Source organism: Physeter macrocephalus, chromosome 13 (assembly GCF_002837175.3).
Source record: "Physeter macrocephalus isolate SW-GA chromosome 13, ASM283717v5, whole genome shotgun sequence".
In the NCBI taxonomy this organism is placed as follows: Eukaryota; Metazoa; Chordata; class Mammalia; order Artiodactyla; family Physeteridae; genus Physeter; species Physeter macrocephalus.
In genome coordinates this window covers 23,814,110-23,835,228 of record NC_041226.1, presented here as the reverse complement: position 1 = coordinate 23,835,228, position 21,119 = coordinate 23,814,110, and the positions used below count along the sequence as shown (strand labels likewise).

Here is a 21,119-nt window from a genome sequence, read left to right as displayed (position 1 = left end):
ACATAGAGAATCCTAAAGATACTACCAGAAAACTACTAGAGCTAGTCAATGAATTTGGTAAAGTAGCAGGATACAAAATTAATGCACAGAAATCTCTTTGCATTCCTATACACTAATGATAAAAAATCTGAAAGAGAAATTAAGGAAACACTCCCATTTACCATTGCAACAAAAAGAATAAAATACCTAGGAATAAACTTACTGAGGGCGACAAAAGACCTGTATGCAGAAAACTATAAGAAACTGATGAAAGAAATTAAAGATGCTACAAAACGATGGACAGATACACTTTGTTCTTGGATTGGAAGAATCAACATTGTGAAAATGACTCTACTACCCAAAGCAATCTACAGATTCAATGCAATCCCTATCCAACTACCAATGGCATTTTTCACAGAACTAGAATCAGAAATTTCACAATCTGTATGGAAACACAAATGACCCTGAATAGCCAAAGCAATTTTGAGAAAGAAAGACAGAGCTGGAGGAATCAGGCTCCCTGACTTCAGACTGTACTACAAAGCTACAGTAATCAAGACAATATGATACTTGCACAAAAACAGAAATATAGATCGATGGAACAGGATAGAAAGCCCAGAGATAAGCCCATGCACGTATGGTCACCTTATCTTTGATAAAAGGGACGAGAATATAAAGTGGAGAAAAGACACCCTCTTCAATATGGTGCTGGGAAAACTGGACAGCTACATGTAAAAGAATGAAATTAAAACACTCCGTAACACCATACACAAAAATAATCTCAAAATGGATTAAAGACCTAAATGTAAGGCTAGACACTATAAAACTCTTAGAGGAAAACATAGGCAGAACACTGTATGTCATAAATCACAGCAAGATACTTTTTGACCCACCACCTTGAGAAATGGAAATGAAATGCAAATCAAAACTACAATGAGGTATCACCTCACATCAGGCAGAATGACCATCATCAAAAAATCTACGAACAATCAATTCTGGAGAGGGTGTGGAAAAAAGGGAACCCTCTTGCACTGTTGGTGGGAAGGTAAATTGATAGAGCCACTATGGAGAACAGTATGGAGGTTCCTTATAAAACCAACAATAGAACTACCATACGACCCAGCAATCCCACTAGTGGGTATATACCCTGCGAAAACCAAAATTTACAAGCAGCTCATGCAGCTCAATATCAAAAAAGCAAACAACCCAGTCCCAAAAGGGGCAGAAGACCTAAACAGATATTTCTCCAAAGAAGAGAATTGCCAACAAACAGATGAAAGGATGCTCAACGTCAGTAATCATTAGAGAAATGCAAATCAAAACTACAATGAGGTATCACCTCACATCAGGCAGAATGACCATCATCAAAAAATCTACGAACAATCAATTCTGGAGAGGGTGTGGAAAAAAGGGAACCCTCTTGCACTGTTGGTGGGAAGGTAAATTGATAGAGCCACTATGGAGAACAGTATGGAGGTTCCTTATAAAACCAACAATAGAACTACCATACGACCCAGCAATCCCATTAGTGGGTATATACCCTGCGAAACCCATAATTCAAAAAGAGTCCTGTACCACCATGTTCATTGCCGCTCTATTTACAGTACCCAGGACATGGAAGCAACCTAAGTGTCCATCGACAGATGAATGGATAAAGAAGATGTGGCACATATATACAATGGACTATTACTCAGCCATAGAAAGAAACAAAATTGAATTATGTTTAGGGAGGTGGATGGACCTAGAGTCTGTCATACAGAGTGAAGTAAGTCAGAAAGAGAAAAACAAATACCGTATGCTAACACACATATATGGAATCTAAAAAAATAAATAAAATGGTTCTGAAGAACCTAGGGGCAGGACAGGAATAACGACGCAGGCGTAGAGAATGGACTTGAGGACACGGGGAGGGAGAAGGGTAAGCTGAGAGGAAGTGAGAGAGTGGCATGGACATATATACACTACCAAATGTAAAACAGATAGCTAGTGGGAAGCAGCTGCATAGCACAGGGAGATGAGCTCGGTGCTTTGTGTCCACCTAGAGGGGTGGGATAGGGAGGGTTGGGGGGAGACACAAGAGGGAGAGGATATGGGGATATGTGTATACATATAGCTGATTCACTTTGATATAAAGCAGAAACTAACACACCGTTGTGAAGTAATTATAGTCCAATAATGACGTTAAAAACAAACAAACAAACAAATAAATAAATAAATAAATAAAAAGGATGAATTCAGTGGAGAAAGAAGACAAAAACAGTGCTCATGTGAATGGGTGGAGAGAGCCGGGTCATGTGTCTAAAAGAGCTGCTATTTTAAGTAAATTATACCAACCAGGAACAGGGGACACTCATATAAAGTTCATCTTCTTCAGGTTTGCCAAACCCGACTGACTCAATACCACAAGACCACCTGAACTGCTGAACAGTTCACACTATAAATTTACTTTACTGAATCTTTCTCATATACAAGACCAGAAGAACATACTCTGACCCCAGTGAGCCTAAAACAAGGACGAACTGCTCATTGTCATAACAGAGGAAGTAGGGCTAATTTCCTCCCTCCCTCACTCTGACAGTTTGCCTAGTTTTAGTCAGAAAAAAAAGGTTGGAAGACTTTTCAGCTCTAAGAATAAATCCATGAGTAGGTTACCAGGACATGTTGTAAGTCTACACATATGTCCCCCCTCCTGTATTTATTTTTAATGCCTACGATTAGCTAATAGTTATCACAAAAACAGATGGGTATCAGAAGATGGTTAGGAAAACAACAAACAAAATGTCAGCTAACTAAGCTTTAGATTCTACATATTTTATTACTCAATATAATTTTAAGTCCATCGCTTTAAAATGGGGCATTTCAACCATGGGGAGTAGGAGAAAGCTAGGACTTAGTGATTGGTCTTTCTAAAGACAAAAGAAACAAAAGTTATTTCTAGTGACCTTTGATTGTTTACCTTCAAGCTGGCTAATCAGATGTAAATTGTCAGCCCATGGATATGCATAATCAACTTTATTCCCTTTGCTAATTGAGAAATAGAGCTGTTCAAGTCTAGAAACATTTGAAAAATGCACCAAGCTTGCTCAATGGAGCAACTTCTTTATAAAAGTCAGAGTTTCCATATGGTAAAATCATGGAAATTAGGCTTAGGGAAAAAAAAAAACAAAAAAACACTAAGAAAGATTAATTTGTTACTGAGCTAGTCTGGGCTGGAACAAAATCAGTCTTAACCCCAAAGGTGGGATTTTTTAAAACTACTTTTATGTTCGCAAAGAACTCCATCAGCCCTTATGGAAAAGCATTCCATCACTTTACTACTCTGAGTTCCTCTCCTGCTGTGATTATGCTTGCCTAGTTGACAGTGGCTCTGGCTTACCGGTCACTTTGCCAGGACACTCACTTACCTACTGAACTTGGTTCACCCAAGTCAGTTCTTCCCTTTCTTTAACTCTCCTTAAGTCTTCTTAGTTTTCTTTAAAACTGACCACCAAAAGGTAAGTGGGTCTCATTTCAATTGTGTAAAAAGGGGACCATATATTCTCTTGAGTGACACTTCAAGACTGCTCCCATCTTTATAACCTCAGTGGAAGCATCCATCATTTCAGTTATTGTTGGTGTTCCAGAAGATGTGATTGAAGCAGTGGCCAACTGCAAGGACCACCCTGCCTTCTCCATTCTGAGATAAGACCCATTTCCACCCTTATTCAATGACTCCCTTGTTTTATGAAACCCAATTTTTCACCCTCTTCTTTGAGACAGTCCTCATTAATGAACATTCTCTCCCTTGTAACAATGCGAGTAGAACCCTCTCCTTAATTGTTTGGTGCATTTTGTCTCCCACGTGGCGCACTGAAGAAATGAAAAGCCACCGCTAAGCGTAAGCCCCAACCCTTCTCCTCTCACAGGATGGAAAACCCAAAGAACAGAGGGACAGGAGCGAGGGCACTGATAACACAGTCCAGTCCGCAGCCCCCATCAGTCCAGGCGAGGGAAGGCACACGGTCGGTGGGGCTTTATCCTGAGGGAGGTCTGACTTCAAACTCACTCAGTCATCAGGCCTCACAGAGCAGCATGTTCACAAGACACACCTGACAGCAGGTGTAAGCTCTTCGCAGAGGGAAACATAATTAGTGGAACTAGCACGTGTTTTGAAGAATGGTCCTTCACTCCATCCCCACTACACAGGGTCCTACATAGGGTTACTTAACCTCTCTGAGCCTTGATTTCCTCGTCTGGAAAAGTGCTTTAACCAGCTTTCTCCCACAGTCAGAAGGCCCACCATGTTTCAGTGAAACATTCAAGCACTTTCTCCTTTTACCTTTCAATTCTCTAATCTTTTCTTTGTTTTTTTTTTAATTAACAATTTTATTGAGACACAATTCACATACCATAAAAATTCACCCTTTTAAAGTATATAATTCAGTGGTTTTTAGTATGTTCACAGTTGTGCAACATCACCACTAAGTAATCCCAGAACATTTTCTTCGTCCCCAAAACGAAACCCCACACCCGTTACCAGTCACTCCCCATCCCCCCATCACAGCCAGCGGCAACCGCTAATTTACCTTCTGTTTCTATGGATTTGCCTGTATGTCTTCAAGGCTCATCCATGTTTCAGCATGTGTCAGTATTTCATTCCTTTTTATAGCTGAATCAAAGTCCACTGTCTGGATATACCGCATTTCACAGCATCCTTCACATTAGCCAAACATGTCCATCATCTGATGGACTCCGGTTTCCACTGGCCGGACAGACACAGCGGGATGTGGGGAGGGAGGCCCTGGTGCGGATGTGGGTACCAGGACTCACCCTGTCTCCGCTCTGTCAGCACCTGGCCTGGTGGGGGGACAGGGCAAGACTGACTGGGGCCCCACACGCTACAGGAAATAAAGCTTCTGCTGTGCTTTCTGCCCTGTTCAGGAAAGGCCCAGAAAGCCAGTGATGCCGAACCTTCAGATGCTCAGTTACTCCAGAATCAGGGTTGAGGAAGGAAGGGATAGAGCCGTACACAACATCCACATTTGTCAGGACAAAGAAGGAAGAGGGAGAAAAAAAGATAAGGCAGGGAAAACATTCAGACAACACTCTATATATATATCAGTGAGAGTGATGGTGATGCAGGAGAGAAGAGGGTCAGGGAAACTAGAGGGACAGAGAACTCAGAAGAAATAAGCAGGTCACCAGGGAACCCTTCTGATCCCCCTAATCGTCACCAAAATGTTCGCTTCACTGTATCCAACAGTGATGCGCTCCCGCAAATAATGTTTTGCTGGCCCATTTTTTTAAAGCTCTCCTTTTGGTTTTTGGCAACCAATATGTAAGAGTGACAACTCCTGTATAAATACCTTTTGGTGAATACATCCAATCTTGATCTATCAATAGAAACTGTCTAAAAAGTGAAAGAAAAGATCAAAAATATAAATTGGAAATATGGACCTCCAAAAGCTCTCATTTCTAGAACAGCCAGAAAAATCTCAGAAATGCTGCAGAATTCCAAGTCACGACATAAATAATAAAATGTAAAACTCAGTGGTTATAAAATAGACAGACTGTGAACTAAAATTTAAGCAATTAAATTATATTATAAAAAGGTATCTTTTGGAAATTTAAAAGATAACAATTTTAGTACAAATAAAAACTCACAAAAATGCATAGTTGTGTTTTCCCCTTGTCTTTTATCGAGACAAAAAGTAAAACAAAAATCATCTTAACACCGAGATCAAAAATAGAAAATTTCAATCAACACTGCTATACTTTTCACAAAATTATAACAGGCTGAAAACTGCAAGCAGCACATGTCATGTCTTTTGCACACTTCACTAAAGATATATTTATTCAAAACAAAATGTCTCTCAGTGATCCTGCTGTAGAAGGAACATGAGTCATATATGCTGAGAAACTCTTCTCACAGTTTTAACCTGTTAGGGGGAAAAAAAAAATGCAGCACTTCCAGCCCATCCACTAGCATAGAGGCCTGTGAAGAACAATTTTAGTTTTAAAAAGCAAGAATTGCTTTGGCACTTTGAGGCCTGATATCCAACACTGCAGATCTAGAAGCAAAAAACTCATCCCAGTTCATTACTGCCTTACACCTTGAGAAGCAATTGCACGACTCATTCTGAAACCTATACAGACACTGGGACCAACACCACAAAGCTTGTGAAGGACAACCAAAAGCCCAGCGGATAATAAACTAGCATGGTGGCTCAGGCCCTCCATGGAGCATCTCCTGGAAAAGCTCGGTGGCCCCTAATATCATGCTGGGCCCGCAATTTAGAATGACTTGATGGAGGAATGCCCCCTGTGGAATGATCAATAAACCAAACAGACCACTTCACGTTTACACACAGTGGCTTCTGGTTCAGGGTTCTGATCTGGGGCTCAGCAGAGGAACCCACACACTCCCCTGTTAGGGAAAAGCATCAAAGAGATTTGCCTTCATTCTCAGATGGAAAAAGTGCTGTGGTCCAACAGCAATTGCTAGAGGGGAGATACACTCCAGAGCTTCCTTAAAGTTACTCCTTTTCTGAATACTAAAGAACGCTTCTCAGGCTTTCTGAATGAGCTGAAAACCAGTTTTGAAAGATAAGATATTAAACCATTCCTATAGGGAATAAGAACACTGGAGATTATTTACTTTGCTGTAATTACTCTGGCACATAGGGAGATTAGCTTTCAAATACTACTAGGTTTGCATACAGAGATTTCAATAATGGAGAAAAATTAGTTCATGTTTTGAATATTTAGGGGCTTGAAATATACATTACTGCTAAAGAGTGAACACCGGTTAATACCTGTGCAGTGAATAATAATTACCAAAACCATTAATTGTTCCCAAGTCTGCATTTCTTTCCCCCCAAACCATCGTTTTTTAGAAGCATCTTGATTTTTATTGGAGCCAATGGTAAATGAAAATGTATTTGTACATTCACAAATGAGTTTGAGTTTCATAAGTCTTGGATTTTAAATCAGGAAGCAAGGCAGTAAACACTCTCATCCAGTAAGGGCAGAAATAAAATCTGCTTTCGACTTAAAAAAAAATTTTTCAGAAAGAGATAAATGGCCTTTAAAATTTCATTATTTACTAGGATATTTTGGGGGGGCGGTTCAAAATTATTTGTGCCATGACTTTAGCTTAGGACAAAACATATTACTGCAAAGGTTCTCATAGCATCCTCAGATTTATAAGCTCTACCCTGCCACTTGTTATCTTTCAGGAGAGGAGTTGCTAAGATTAAATGACAATGTTTACATGACTTTTTTTTTAACTTTTTACTTTGAAATAGTTATCGACTCCCAGAAAATTACAAAAGTATTATAGAGTTGTGTGTACCTTTAGCCCAGCTTCCCCCAAATGGTAACAACTTACATATCTATAACATAACATCAAATCCAGGAAACTACACTGGTACGATACTCTTATAAAGACTACAGGCCTTATTGAGATTTTATCAGCTATTACGTACGCTCGTGTGTGCGTGTGTGTGAGTGTGTGTGTGTGTGTGTGTGTGTGTATGTATTGTACTTCTATGCAATTTTTATCCCCTGTATAGATTCAAGTAACCACCATTCGAAACAAGAAACAGAATTCTATCCTCCCTCACCAAGGAACTCTCTTATGCTTCTCCCCCCATCTCATCCCTGTCCTTGGTTACTACTCACATATACTTCATCTCTGTAATTCTGTCATTTCAAGAATGTTATAGATATGGAATCACATATTATGAAACCTCTTGAGATTGTCTTTTTTTTTTCACTCAAAAGAATGCCCTTTAGATCCATCCAAGTTTTTGCATGTATTAGTAGCTTGCTTGCACCCTTTTTATTGCTATCATTTTAATCATCATACAAATTGGGTTCAAAAATATAATGGTGGATTTTACTGGATCGATAAATAATACTCCTCTCATGTTCCAAACAAAATAAGAAAGCAAATGAAAGCAGTCATATAATAGGGACAGAGATATCAGTGTTTTACTGTTCAATCTGATTGGAGAACATGGTTTTACATCTGCTGCCAAAAGTGCTGGCTAACATTCTACCGCAGGATTAAACTTATCCACTGGCATAAGCTAGAAAACTACTGGTAGACAGATCAGAAAGTCCGGAGCATGCTGAGTTCATACTCCCCAACTCACCTCTCAAGAAAGGCCAAACACTCAAGAGGCCTAAGTGAGGAAACATTGTGAAATGGGAAATGTTCTTTCCATATGCTTCCTTCCTCAGGTGTAGTGTACAAATTTTCTCTCCTCCACAGAAAGACAAAGAGTATGGAATACCTATGCCACCAAACAATTCAGCTTTCTTCTCTTGTCCCATTCACCATCTTTTTGCTCATCCCCTTCATTTATGGGTAACCAGAAATGTGGCTCTCTCCCTGAGTAGCGACCACTTATCAAGACTGTAAATCTGGGCAGCTTCAGATGGCATTCTCAGCTACCTCTTTTAGGCTTCTCTAGGAATCTTACACATCTATCCTTCTTCTACCGTCAAAAGGCCCAGTGATGAGACTATTCCTAACATAGCTCTATAGACTATCTCAACACTGTTTCTCAATAGTGGATTTTTACTCAGGAGTTAGACATTCAAAGCAAAATGTATAACCAACAGGCAATACGCGAGCAGTTGAGAGAACTTAACATAAATTCCGAATGAAAACTGTATCTGCTTTGTTTTCCCCTGTTTGTTCAAAAAGAAATCGCTAACTATAGAAATAAGCTATATTTACCAATTCTATATCAGTCTTCCTTAAGATGCTGTCTCTTTATTAGCTTCTCAGTTTTGCATTTTAAAAAACAACACTGTATCTAATGGAATATATTTTATTTAAAAAAAAATTACATGCAATTGATGGCAAAACGGTAAACTAGAACAGGCTGTTGCATCTCTTACCCAGGCAAAAAATCTAAAGAAAATATCCTTTTTTTTAAATTGAAGTATAGTTGATTTACAATGCTGTGTTAGTTTCTGGGGTACAGCAAATTGATTCAGTTTTATATATATTCTTTGAAGAAAGTATCCTTGATAACAAAGAACCAAAATTCTAAAATACCAAGATGTCAGGGATAAGGAATGATACCAAAGATAGATGTACTCTTGTACTTTTCTTAATAAGGAGGATTATGGCTAACAATTAAATTAAGATATTGACAGAGAAAACTAAAAAGAAGGAAGTATCTCAATAAGTTAGGGAGAACCACCTAAAGAATAAAAACTGAATGAATATCTTTTTAAACGAACAAAAGAAAATTTGATATATCCAAAGGAAATTAGAAGAAAAAAGAAAAAGACATAAATATAAAATGTGAATAAGATGGCAGAAACAAGTCCTGATGTAACAGTACATAAAGTCATTATAAATGGTTTAAATTCAACAATGAAGACCTGCAGAGGAGTTCTGACTTCTAGTAATGGTGGAGTAGCTTTTATCAGACTAACCTTCCTGCTGAAAATAAGTACAAACTCTACACAAAATATAAAACCAACTCTTTGAAGGTACTGAACATAAACCAAACAAAAAGGAGAGCTGACCTTTGAAAGAAAGAAACCACACTGGGTAAGATCTACTTTTATACATCTTTTCCCCTGGGACAGTGTAGCTGGAATTCAAGCAGAAATCCACAGTCTTGTTGGTTTGAGGAATCAGAGGACAGTGTCTGAGGCTGCCAGAGCACTGTAAAAAGTGGCCAGTGTTGGGGTGGAGGTAGGGAAACCCAAAACCTACAGTCTTCATATAAATCCTTGGCTGATTACATAATTGTACATGAGTGGGGCAAGACTCCAAAGAGCACAGGAGAAACCAACCAATGGAAGGCTGAAAGAACTAAAGAGATACTTCATCAGCTGTTTACCTCAGAAGAAACAAAATTTGCAATTCAAGTTCTGCCAACTTAGGGGTGACGTGGGAAACAACTTGGGCTTTCCAGTGATGCCACAGATGGGCCATGCCTTAGAAGAAAAGACTGTGTTGAAATACTATTTGTCCTAGGACTAAAGGCAAAACCAAAATATGCCTACACTAACAAAGTCTTTTACCAGGCCTCCATAAGTTTAATGTGATTTCTATGTAACCCAACCAGCTGCTACAACACAACAACATATTCAGAGGAAAATAACACAATCCAGAGTGTCTACAACATATCATCCATGATATCAGTATGCAACAAAAACTCACTAGATATGAAAATAAGAAAACGTGACACATAATCAAGAGAAAATTCAGGCAATGGAAACAACTCTGATGTTGGAATCAGCAAACAAAAACTTTAAAATAATTATTGTAAAGATGTTACAAAATCTATATGAGACTTTGGGTCTGAAGGATGACTAGCCAAGGAATTTCAGGAAATGTACAGAAGCTGTAAAAATAGAACACATAGGGCTTCCCTGGTGGCGCAGTGGTTGAGAGTCCGCCTGCTGATGCAGGGGACATGGGTTCGTGCCCCGGTCCGGGAAGATCCCACATGCCGCGGAGCGGCTAGGCCCATGAGACATGGCCGCTGAGCCCATGCGTCCGGAGCCTGTGCTCCGCAAGGGAGAGGCCACAACAGTGAGAGGCCCACGTACCACAAAAAAAAAAAAAAAAAAAAAAAAAAAAAAAAAAAAATAGAACACATAAATCCTAAACTGAAAAATACAGTATCTGAAATTGAAAATTTTAATGAATGGAATAAACAGTAGATTGGCCACAAGAAAGAATCAGTAAACTTGAAGCAAGGTCAACAGAAATCATCCGAACTAAAGCATATAAAATCAGAAATAAACAAATACATTTACTATCATTATAGAGTCTCAATAAACTGAAGGATGTTACAAGGTAGTCTAACATACTTATAATTGGAAACCTCAGAGGAGAGAAGAAATAGACAGGAGCAGGAAAATTATCTGAAAAAAATATTGACTGAAAATTTTGCAAATTTTATCCAAAACAACAATGACAAATCCAGGATAAATAAAAAGAAAACCGCACCTTGGAAAATCAAAGTCACACTGCCAAAAAGCAAAAAAAAAAAAAAGAAGAAATGAAAAATGGTCTATATATGGGGGGGGCAGTGGAAGTGGAAGGTCTGGGGGGGGAGAGAGGGAGAGAATAAGAATGACAGTAGAGCTACTGTCAGAAATAATATAATAAAGGCCAGGAGACAATGGCATGACACCTTCAAAGTGCTGAAAAAAAACAACTAAAATTCTATATTTGGCCCCCAAAACAGCTTTCAATATCTTTCATTTCAAAAATGAAGGCAAAATAGAGATATTGTCAGATAAGCAAAAGTCATTTTTAGCAAGATATCTGCATAACAAAAAAGACCAAAGAAGTCTTTTTTGGGTGAAGAGAAATAATACTGAGATCACTTTAGATACTGGATATCAAATATTGAGATCTATAGGAAAGAATGAAAAGAAGACAAATAATATATGGATAAATATAAAATACTACATATTTTCTTCGATTTTTAAAAGTCAGTTCACTAATGCAAAAGCAATAGTAATGTACTGTGGATTTTATAACACATGTTAGAAAAAATATGAGCTATCAATAGCACAAAGGCAGAGAGGGATGAAAATAAAAGTGTACTGTTGTAAGGTTCTTCCATTTTACATGCAGTTTTATAACATTACTTGAAGGTAGTCTACAATGAGATGAAGCTGAATGTTTTACTCTCTAGAGCAACCATTAAAAATAATACAAGAGATATACACAAAAGACAAAAGAGGATATAAAATGGGATACCCAAAATATTCAATTAACAAAAAGACAAAGGAGCAACCAAAAAAACCCCCACAAAATACAGGGGACAAATAGAAAACAAATAGTAAGATTGCATAATTAAACACAAATATCAATAATTACATTAAATATATATAGACTAAGTCATCAAATTACAAAGCATAGATTGTTAAACTAGAGAAGGAAGCAAACGATTACATGTTCTATAAAAATGATGCACTTTTAGAAGTAAAGACATGGGTTGAAAAAAATGGGAAGACTATAATTCACATAATATGACACATAAGAAAGCTGGTGTGGCTATGTAAATATCAAACAAAGTATACTTCAAGCCAATGGATATTACCAGAGAAAATAAATTATTTCACAAAAAAGGGGGTATACTTACAGGGCCATTTCATTAAAGAATAACAATCCAAACATGTATACACCTAAGAATTTTAATAAACATAAAGCAAAAAAATGGCAGAAATAAGGGGGAAAATAGAAAAATTCACACATAGTTGATCATTTATAATATCTCTCTCAGGAAGTAATAAAAAGAGAAAAAAATAACCCGTATATATGAGATTTGAACAACACTACCAACCAAATTTAACTTAAAATATATATAAAATGTAAAATTCAACAATGTACAATTCACATAATACACATTCCTGTCAAGTACTCTGAAGAATATTCAATAGGACAGACCATATATTAGAACATAAAACAATTCTCAATAATTTTTTATACATTGACTATCATACAGAATGTTATCTGTCCACAAGGCACTTAAATTAGACATCAATAATTAAGGTCTAGATATCCCCCCTCAAATATTTGGGTCCAAAGAAGAAATCATAAGAGAAATTAGAAAATATTTAGAAATGAATAATAATGAAACACATCATATAAAAATTTATGAACTAAAGAGTGCTTAAACGGAATTGGTCACTTTAAAGAACTTGTATTAAAAAATAATAAGGGTTTAGAACCAATGATGTATGTTGCCAAGTTAAGTAGCTAGAAAAAGAATCACTTTTTAAAAATAACTAAGAGACCCAACTACCCTCCCTGGAAACCAGGGAAGCTGGCAGGTACCTCCTTTGCCTTCTCCCTCTAGCCAGCTCTAAGTCACTTGTATCTCCCTGAAAGGAGCTGGTACACAAATCTGGCACCTCAACACTTTAGATCAGATGGACCTAATACACACACACATATACATATATATATTCAGTTATACATATATAACTGAATCACTATGCTGTATACCTGAAACTAGCACATTATAAATCAACTATACTTCAATTTAAAAAATGGTATTAAACATTAATAAAAAATAAGTCCTAATAAATTAAAGAAGGTTGATATATATCAAGCATGTTTTCCAACCACTATGGTACAAAGCTAGAAATCAATTATAAGAAAAGAATGGAACATTCACAAATATGTGAAGATTAAACAAAATGCTACTGAACAATCAATGAGTCAAAGAAGAAATCAAAAGAAATAAAAAAATCTTCACACAAATAAAGACAGAAAAAATATACCAAAATTTATGGGATGCAGCAAAAGTAGGGCTATGCAGGAGGTTTATAACAATAAATACCTTTATTGAGAGAAAGAAAAATCTCAAAACAACTTAATTTTACATCTCAAAGAACTAGAAAAAGAGGAGCAAACGAAGCCTCAAGTTAATAAAAGAAAGGACATAAAGATCAGAGAGGAAATAAATGAAATAGAGGCTAAAAAATCAATAGAAAAGATCAATGAAACTAAAAACTGGTTTTTGAAAAAAATAAACAAAATAGACAACGCTTTAGCTAGACTCACCAAAAAAAAAAAAAAAAAAAAAGAGAAAGGACTCAAATACATGAAATTAGAAGTGAAAGAGGGGCTATTACAACCCATGCCACACAAATACAAAGGACTGTAAGAAACTACTATGTAAAATTATATGCCAACAAATTGGACAACCTAGAAGAAATGGATTAATTCCTAGAAACATACAACCTACAAAGACTGAATCGTGAAGAAATAGAAAATCTAAATAGATGGATTACTAGCAAGGAGACTGAATCAGTAATCAAAACCTCCCCCAAAAACAAAAATCCAGGACCAAATAACTTCACTGTGAATTCTACCATTTAAAAAAGAATTAGGGGGCTTCCCTGGTGGCGCAGTGGTTGAGAGTCCGCCTGCCGATGCAGGGACGCGGGTTCGTGCCCCGGTCCGGGAGGATCCCACATGCCGCGGAGCGGCTGGGCCCGTGAGCCATGGCCGCTGAGCCTGCGCATCCGGAGCCTGTGCTCCGCAACGGGAGAGGCCACAACAGTGAGAGGCCCTCATACCAAAAAAGAAAAAAAAAAAGAATTAATATTAATCCTCGGGCTTCCCTGGTGGCGCAGCGGTTGAGAGTCCGCCTGCCAATGCAGGGGACACGGGTTCGAGCCCTGGTCTGGGAAGATCCCACATGCCGCAGAGCAACTAGGCCCGTGAGCCACAACTACTGAGCCTGCGCGTCTGGAGCCTGTGCTCCGCAGCAAGAGAGGCCGCGATAGTGAGAGGCCCGCGCACCGCGATGAAGAGTGGCCCTGCTCGCCGCAACTAGAGAAAGCCCTCGCACAGAAACGAAGACCCAACACAGCCATAAATAAATAAATTAATTAATTTAAAAAATATATATATATTAATCCTCAAACCCTTCCAAAAAATAGAAGAGGAAGGAACACTTCCAAACTGATTTTACAAGGCCAGCATTACCCTGATACCAAAACCAGACAAGGACACTGCAAGAAAAGAAAATTAAAGGCCAATATCCCTGATGAACACAGATGCAAAAATCCTCACCAATATGTTAGCAAACTAAATTCAACAGTACATTAAAGAGATTATATACAAACTGATCAAGTGGGATTCATTCCAGGGATGCAATGACAGTTCAATATCTGCAAAACAATCAATGTGATACACCACATTAACAAAATGAAGGATAAAAATCATATGATCATCTCAGTAGATGCAGAAAAAGCATTTGACAAAATTCAACATCCTTTCATGATAAAAACTTTCAACAAACTGGGTATAAAGGGAACATATCTCAATATAAAGGCCATATATGATGAGCCAAAGGCTAACATCATATTTAACAGTGAAAAGCTTCAAGCATTTCGTATAAGAACAGGTACAAGAAAAGGATGCCCACTCTTGCCACTTATGCTACTGGAAGTCCTAGAAAGAGCAATTAGGAAAGAAAAAGAAATAAAAGGCATCTAAATTGGAAAGGAAGAAGTAAAAATGTCTCTATTTACAGATGATACAATACTAAATATTAAAAAACTAAAGGCCCTACCATAAAACTGTTAGAACTAAAAAACAAATACAGCAAATTTGCAGGATACAAAATCAATATATAAAAATCAGTTGCATTTCTATACACTAACAACAAAATACCAGAAAGAGAAATGAAGAAAGCAACCTCATTTACAAAACAAAAAAAACAGGAATAAGTTTTACCAAGGATAACGCATATATGTGGAACCTAGAAAAATGGTACAGATGAACTGGTTTGCAGGGCAGAAATTGAGACACTATATGTGGAACCTAGAAAAATGGTACAGATGAACTGGTTGGCAGGGCAGAAATTGAGACACAGATGTAGAGAACAAACGTAAGGACACCAAGGGGGGAAAGCCGCGGGAGGGTGGGGATGGGGGGGTGATGAATTGGGCGATTGGGATTGACATGTATACACTGATGTGTATAAAATTGATGACTAATAAGAACCTGCTGTATAAAAAAATAAATAAAATTAAATTTTAAAATTAAAAAAAATATTTACCAAGGAGATGAACAGTACATACACAGAAAAGTATAAGACGTTGATTAAAGAAATTGAAGAGGACACAAATAAATGGAAAGATATTCCATGTTCATAGAATGGAAGAAATAATATTATTAAAATATCCATACCACCCAAAACATTCTATAGATTCAGTGCAACCCCTATCAAAACTCCAATGGGATTTTCCACAGAAATTTTTCTATAAAGTCATAAAATTTATGTGGTACATTAAAAGTTGCTCAACATCATTAATCATCAGGGAAATGTAAATCAAAACCACAATGACATATCACCAAAACAATCTTTAAAAAGAAGAACAAAGTTGAATGATTTACAAAGCCTGATTTTAAATTTTACAAAAATGTTACAGTAATCAAGCAAATGAAGTAAATCAAGGGAATAGAAAAAAAAATTGAGAAATATGTGTGGACATATATGACCAACTAATTTCCAAAAAAGGCACAAAAATCATTTAGTAGAGAAAGTATAATCTTTTAAACAAATGATGCTGAAACAACTATAAATCTGTAATGAAAAAATGAGCCACAAAATATGCAGAAAAAGTAATCCAAGATGGTTCATAGGCCTAAACCTAAGAACTAAAACTGTAATGCGGCTAGATGAAAACATAGGAAAAATACCTCTATGTCCTTAGGATGGCAAGGATCTTTCTGCACACAAACCCACTAAGGGTTAGGCAAAAAAACATATTACTCACCAAAATGAAAACTTCTGCTCATCAAAAGACGTTATTTAGAAAATGAAAGACAAGCCATAAATAGGAAGAAAATATTCAAAATACACATACTTGACAAAGGACTTGTATCCAAAATATTTTTTATTCTATAATTTAATAATAAAGAAATAGACAACAAAATAAAAAACAGACCAAAGAATTAAATAGAACCTTCACACAAGAAGATACAAACGGTCAATTAGCACATGTAAAGATGTTCAATTAGACGTCACTAGTTATCTAGGAAATGCAAATTAGAAAACCATTTGCAGTTTTTCATATACCTATCCCATGATTCAATAATTCCATTCCCTGGTATTTACACACTCTATTCCTTCTTCCACCAAAAAAGGCATTGTACATAAATGTTTATAGCAGCTGTATTTATAGTAGCCAATTAATCAAAACAACTAAAAATTCCATCAATAGCCTGATGGATAAACAAAGTGTGGTATATCCATACAACAAAATTATGAACAGCAAAAAAAGAAATGAACTGCTGACACTGACAACAATCTGAAGAATCTTAAAAATATCATGCTGTGCTAAAGACACCAGACATGAGTATATAATGTATAATGTCATGTATATAAATTTCTACAACAGGTCAAACCAAGATATATTGATAGGGGCTTCCCTGGTGGCGCAGTGGTTGAGAGTCCGCCTGCCAATGCAGGGGACACGGATTCGTGCCCTGGTCCGGGAGGATCCCACATGCCGCGGAGTGGCTGGGCCCGTGAGCCATGGCCGCTGGGCCTGCACGTCCGGAGCCTGTGCCCCGCAACGGGAGAGGCCACAGCGGTGAGAGGCCCGCGTACCGCAAAAAAAAAAAAAAAAGATATATTGATAAACATTAGAAAAGTGATTGTATCTGTGCTTCAGAGAAGGGTGTGGAAAGTGACTAGAAAAAGGCAAGAGGGCTCAATCTAGGTGATCAAAATTTCCACACTTTGGAGTGTAGTTATATAGGTATATACATTCGGTAGCTTCATCAAAGCATACACTTAAAATCAGTACAATTTATATGTATCAATTATAGTCTCTCCACCCAAAAGACAAATATTCCCTAAATGACTCTAAAACACAAGCAATATCTTGTTTATAAAAATCACATTTTTAAAAGGGATATAAAATTACAGAAGTGAAAGGATAAAATATATATATATGTCAAATATAAATGAACCAAAAGAAAGCTAGCATTCTTAATATTTGACAAAAAAGAGAATTCAAGGAAAAATCATAAGGGACAACGAAATTACATGTTAGTAAATGGAAGAGTAGGTTGAGAATATGAATCCATCATGTACATAAATGCACCTAACAATTTTGCCTCAAAATATACAAAATATGGAGAAAAGTGGATATGTCTAAAATTGTAATTATGCTATTAACTCACACTCTTGGAAACTGATGGATGACACAGACAATAATGTAGCAAAACAATAAAATATAATAGCATAGTGAATAAAGTGAAACTAGTAGCTTTAGATAAGACTCCACCCAGAAGCAGAGAAACGTGTGTTAGAACACTCCTAAAAACTGATGATGTAATAGGCCACAAGAAACAATACATTCCAAAGAATCAACATCATACAGAAAGTGTCCTATTACCATACATAATACATAAACAAATCAGAAATTAAAAACAAAAGGGAAGCTAAAAAACAACAAAAAGAACCCATGTCTGGAAAATAAATAACCTACCACAAGAAAAAAGACTAGGGGTAGGCATGGGCCAAGTGTGTGAAGGGAGTCAAAAGGTACAAACTTACAACTGGAAAGTTATAAAATAAATAAGTCATGGGGATGTAATGTACAGCATGGTTACTATAAATAATAATACTATTATCTATAGTAATATTACATAATATACTTTTATTATGTTGAAATTTGCTCTGAGAGTAGATCTTAAAAGTTCTCATTACAAGAAAAATATTTTCTAACTATGTGTGGTGACAAATGTTAACCAGACTAATTGTGGTGATCATTTCATGTTATATACAAATATCAAATCATTATGTTGTACACCTGAGACTAATATTATATGTTAATTATACCTCAATAAACATTAATTAATTAGTTAAAAAGAATAAAAACACAGATACAACTACAAACAGAAAATTTTAAATGAGAAAATAACTGTTACACATTCTTGAAAATATTAAATATCAAAATTGAGATGAAGTAGAAACCATCATTAAAAAAGCATAAAAAAACAGTAATTGGGCTTCCCTGGTGGCGCAGTGGTTGAGAGTCCGCCTGCCGATGCAGGGGACGTGGGTTCGTGCCCCGGTCCGGGAGGATCCCACATGCCGTGAAGCGGCTGGGCCCGTGAGCCATGGCCGCTGAGCCTGCGCGTCCGGAGCCTGTGCTCCGCAGCGGGAGAGGCCACAGCAGTGAGAGGCCCGCGTACCACAAAAAAAAACCACAAAAAACCCCAAAAAACAGTAATTGTAGTAATGATAAATTTTAAAAATCTCTTCCACAACAAAAAAGATCAGGCTCAGATCATTTTGCCAGTGAGCTCTAACTTGAAGGAATAGAAAAATCCCTACCTCATACACTAAATTGTTAATGTATATAGGAAAACAAAAAAAGCTGTCTAATATATTGGAGGAGAACACTGGTATCTTAATTATAAAACCTGATAAGGACGATGCAAGAAAATTCCATTAATCAACATATATGCAAATATCCTAAAGCAAACATCAGCCAATCAAACCCAACAAAGTATTAAAATAATAATGGAGGAGAAGGAAGAGTCATGATCAAATAAAGTTCACCCTGATATCCAGACATATCTTATGTCTGGAAAATAAATATCCTGATAATTCAAAGATAGTTTGACATGAGAAAATCTATCAAAGTAATCAACCACATTAACAGATGAAATGATAAAATCACATGATTATCTCAATAAATGCAGAAACAACATTTGAAAAAGTCTAACAATGATTCATGTTAAAAATTCTCAGACTACTAAGAATGAGGGTAATTTCTTAACCAGAGAATGATTCTATACCAAAATCTACAGCTACGACCATAACTGAAAAACTCTAGACGCATAATGTTACCTGCGAGCGATCACTACTTCAGGCCAACAATGTGAGACAAGAAAAGGAAATCAGAGGCGTAATGACTGGAGGAGGAGAGAAAAAACTGATTAGCAGAACGTGTGACTATCAACATAGAAAAAATTTAACACAATCAATAGAAAATATGACGATCAACATAAAAAAATAAAATAAGCTAAACCAAGGTAAGAATGCACAGAATCAATATATAAATACATTTAAAATAGAATAAGAAATTTGAGCAAGGTGGTTAAATTGAAAATCGGCTTACAAAAATCCATAACATAGCCTACAAAAGTAATAACCAAGTAAAAGATATAAAAGAAAATAACACCCACAATAAAACAAAATATCTCTAAATTATCTTCAGAATGCACACGTCCTTTATGGACAAACCTTAAAACTATGTTAAGATCAGCCGTAATGGATACAATGGATTAATGGAGAAATATTCCATGCATAGGAAAAAATTGTTGTTAGTCCCTCATTTCTGTTTCCTACCACAACCCTTCTCCACCTCTCTCTGAAGTCTCGAAGTCGAATTCCAAGCTGATCTAGAAGTAGCATTTAAGTTCCCAATGGCCGCCCTCCGTGAAGTCTGAAGTACCCTTCCAGATACTCGCCCTTTCACCAAGATTCCTAAGCCTCGGACACCGCCTATTAGAGTCAGATGTCTCTCAACGGAGAGAACTGTGTTCTTATACTTCCCACTGAGTTGCAGCACTGCACACCTACCCACAGGTGCACACAGGTGCACACACTCATTCAAATACACATGCACACACATGCATCCGCACTCACATGTTCAGGGTTAGGTGTTGGTTTCTATGGCTTTGTCTGCTCTAGGCTGCCTTTCTGTCTGGGAGCTGGAGCTGATCATGCAGTGACTAAGCATTCAGGCTCGCCCTGAATCCTCCCCAAACCAATGGAAACAACCAGTGGCTGGGAAGCTGTGAGATAAGGAGACGATCACAGGTGAAAGGAGTGGAAACTAGAAATGCACCAAGTCCTAAGGCATTCATAGGCAAGACACCTGATTTAAGACCTCATCTCAACATAAGGAATCCAAAGCAGCAACCACCAGGGGACCCAAATGCAGTTCACCAAGTATGGACAACCTCAAAACATGCAATGGGACAGCCAGAACTCCGAGAGACTAGCCAGAATCCTAAAAGGGTTTGCTCTACCCTTTGACCATGCATCTAATGGGCCACATCACCTCCTAACCCCTTGCCTGTCCAGATGAATGAGTCTCTTGCCCAATTCTGACCTCCTGTCTCAGGCTGCTGGAGAAGATATCAGAACTCATATGCTATCTCTGAGACATGATAAGGGTGACATTTTAAAATTCACTGGAATTTTCACATATAAAGAAAAGAACTCACAGCCTGTTCACCTAATCCTTTCTTCAAGCAGATATATTTGAAAAAAGTCAAGATTTATATCTCTAACTGTAATCATTTTAAAAGCAAGACAGAGAATTAACAGTGTTTCATTTTAGGGGGAAATTGTCTAAAGTTAATATAAATTACTTACATTATTACTGAAAAAATCACATATATAAATCCGATGTTTCTCTCAGGATGATGTTTGCAGATTTACAGACCCTATGCAATATAAATGAGAATAAAGAAGCAAGGATAGGGGCTTCCCTGGTGGCACAGTGGTTGAGAGTCCGCCTGCCGATGCAGGGGACACGGGTTCGTGCCCCGGTCCGGGAAGATCCCACGTGCCACGGAGCGGCTGGGCCCGTGAGCCATGGCCGCTGAGCCTGCG

General features: G+C 37.3%; 1 protein-coding gene across 18 annotated transcripts in view; it reads right to left on the bottom strand.

Annotated features, from left to right (window-relative positions):
* ENOX1 (ecto-NOX disulfide-thiol exchanger 1) overlaps positions 1–21,119 on the bottom strand; it is a 657,005-nt gene that overhangs the window by 550,701 nt on the left and 85,185 nt on the right. For 4 of the 18 annotated variants that reach the window (XM_055089622.1, XM_055089623.1, XM_028497875.2 and 1 more), the window contains one exon: positions 19,344–19,408. The exons of 13 other annotated variants lie outside the window; for them this stretch is intronic. The gene's annotated coding sequence lies outside the window, so the exon portion shown is untranslated. Of the gene's footprint in view, positions 1–19,343; positions 19,409–20,144; positions 20,353–21,119 lie in introns of those variants that run through there. One more of the 18 variants, XM_028497879.2, reaches the window with a different exon arrangement.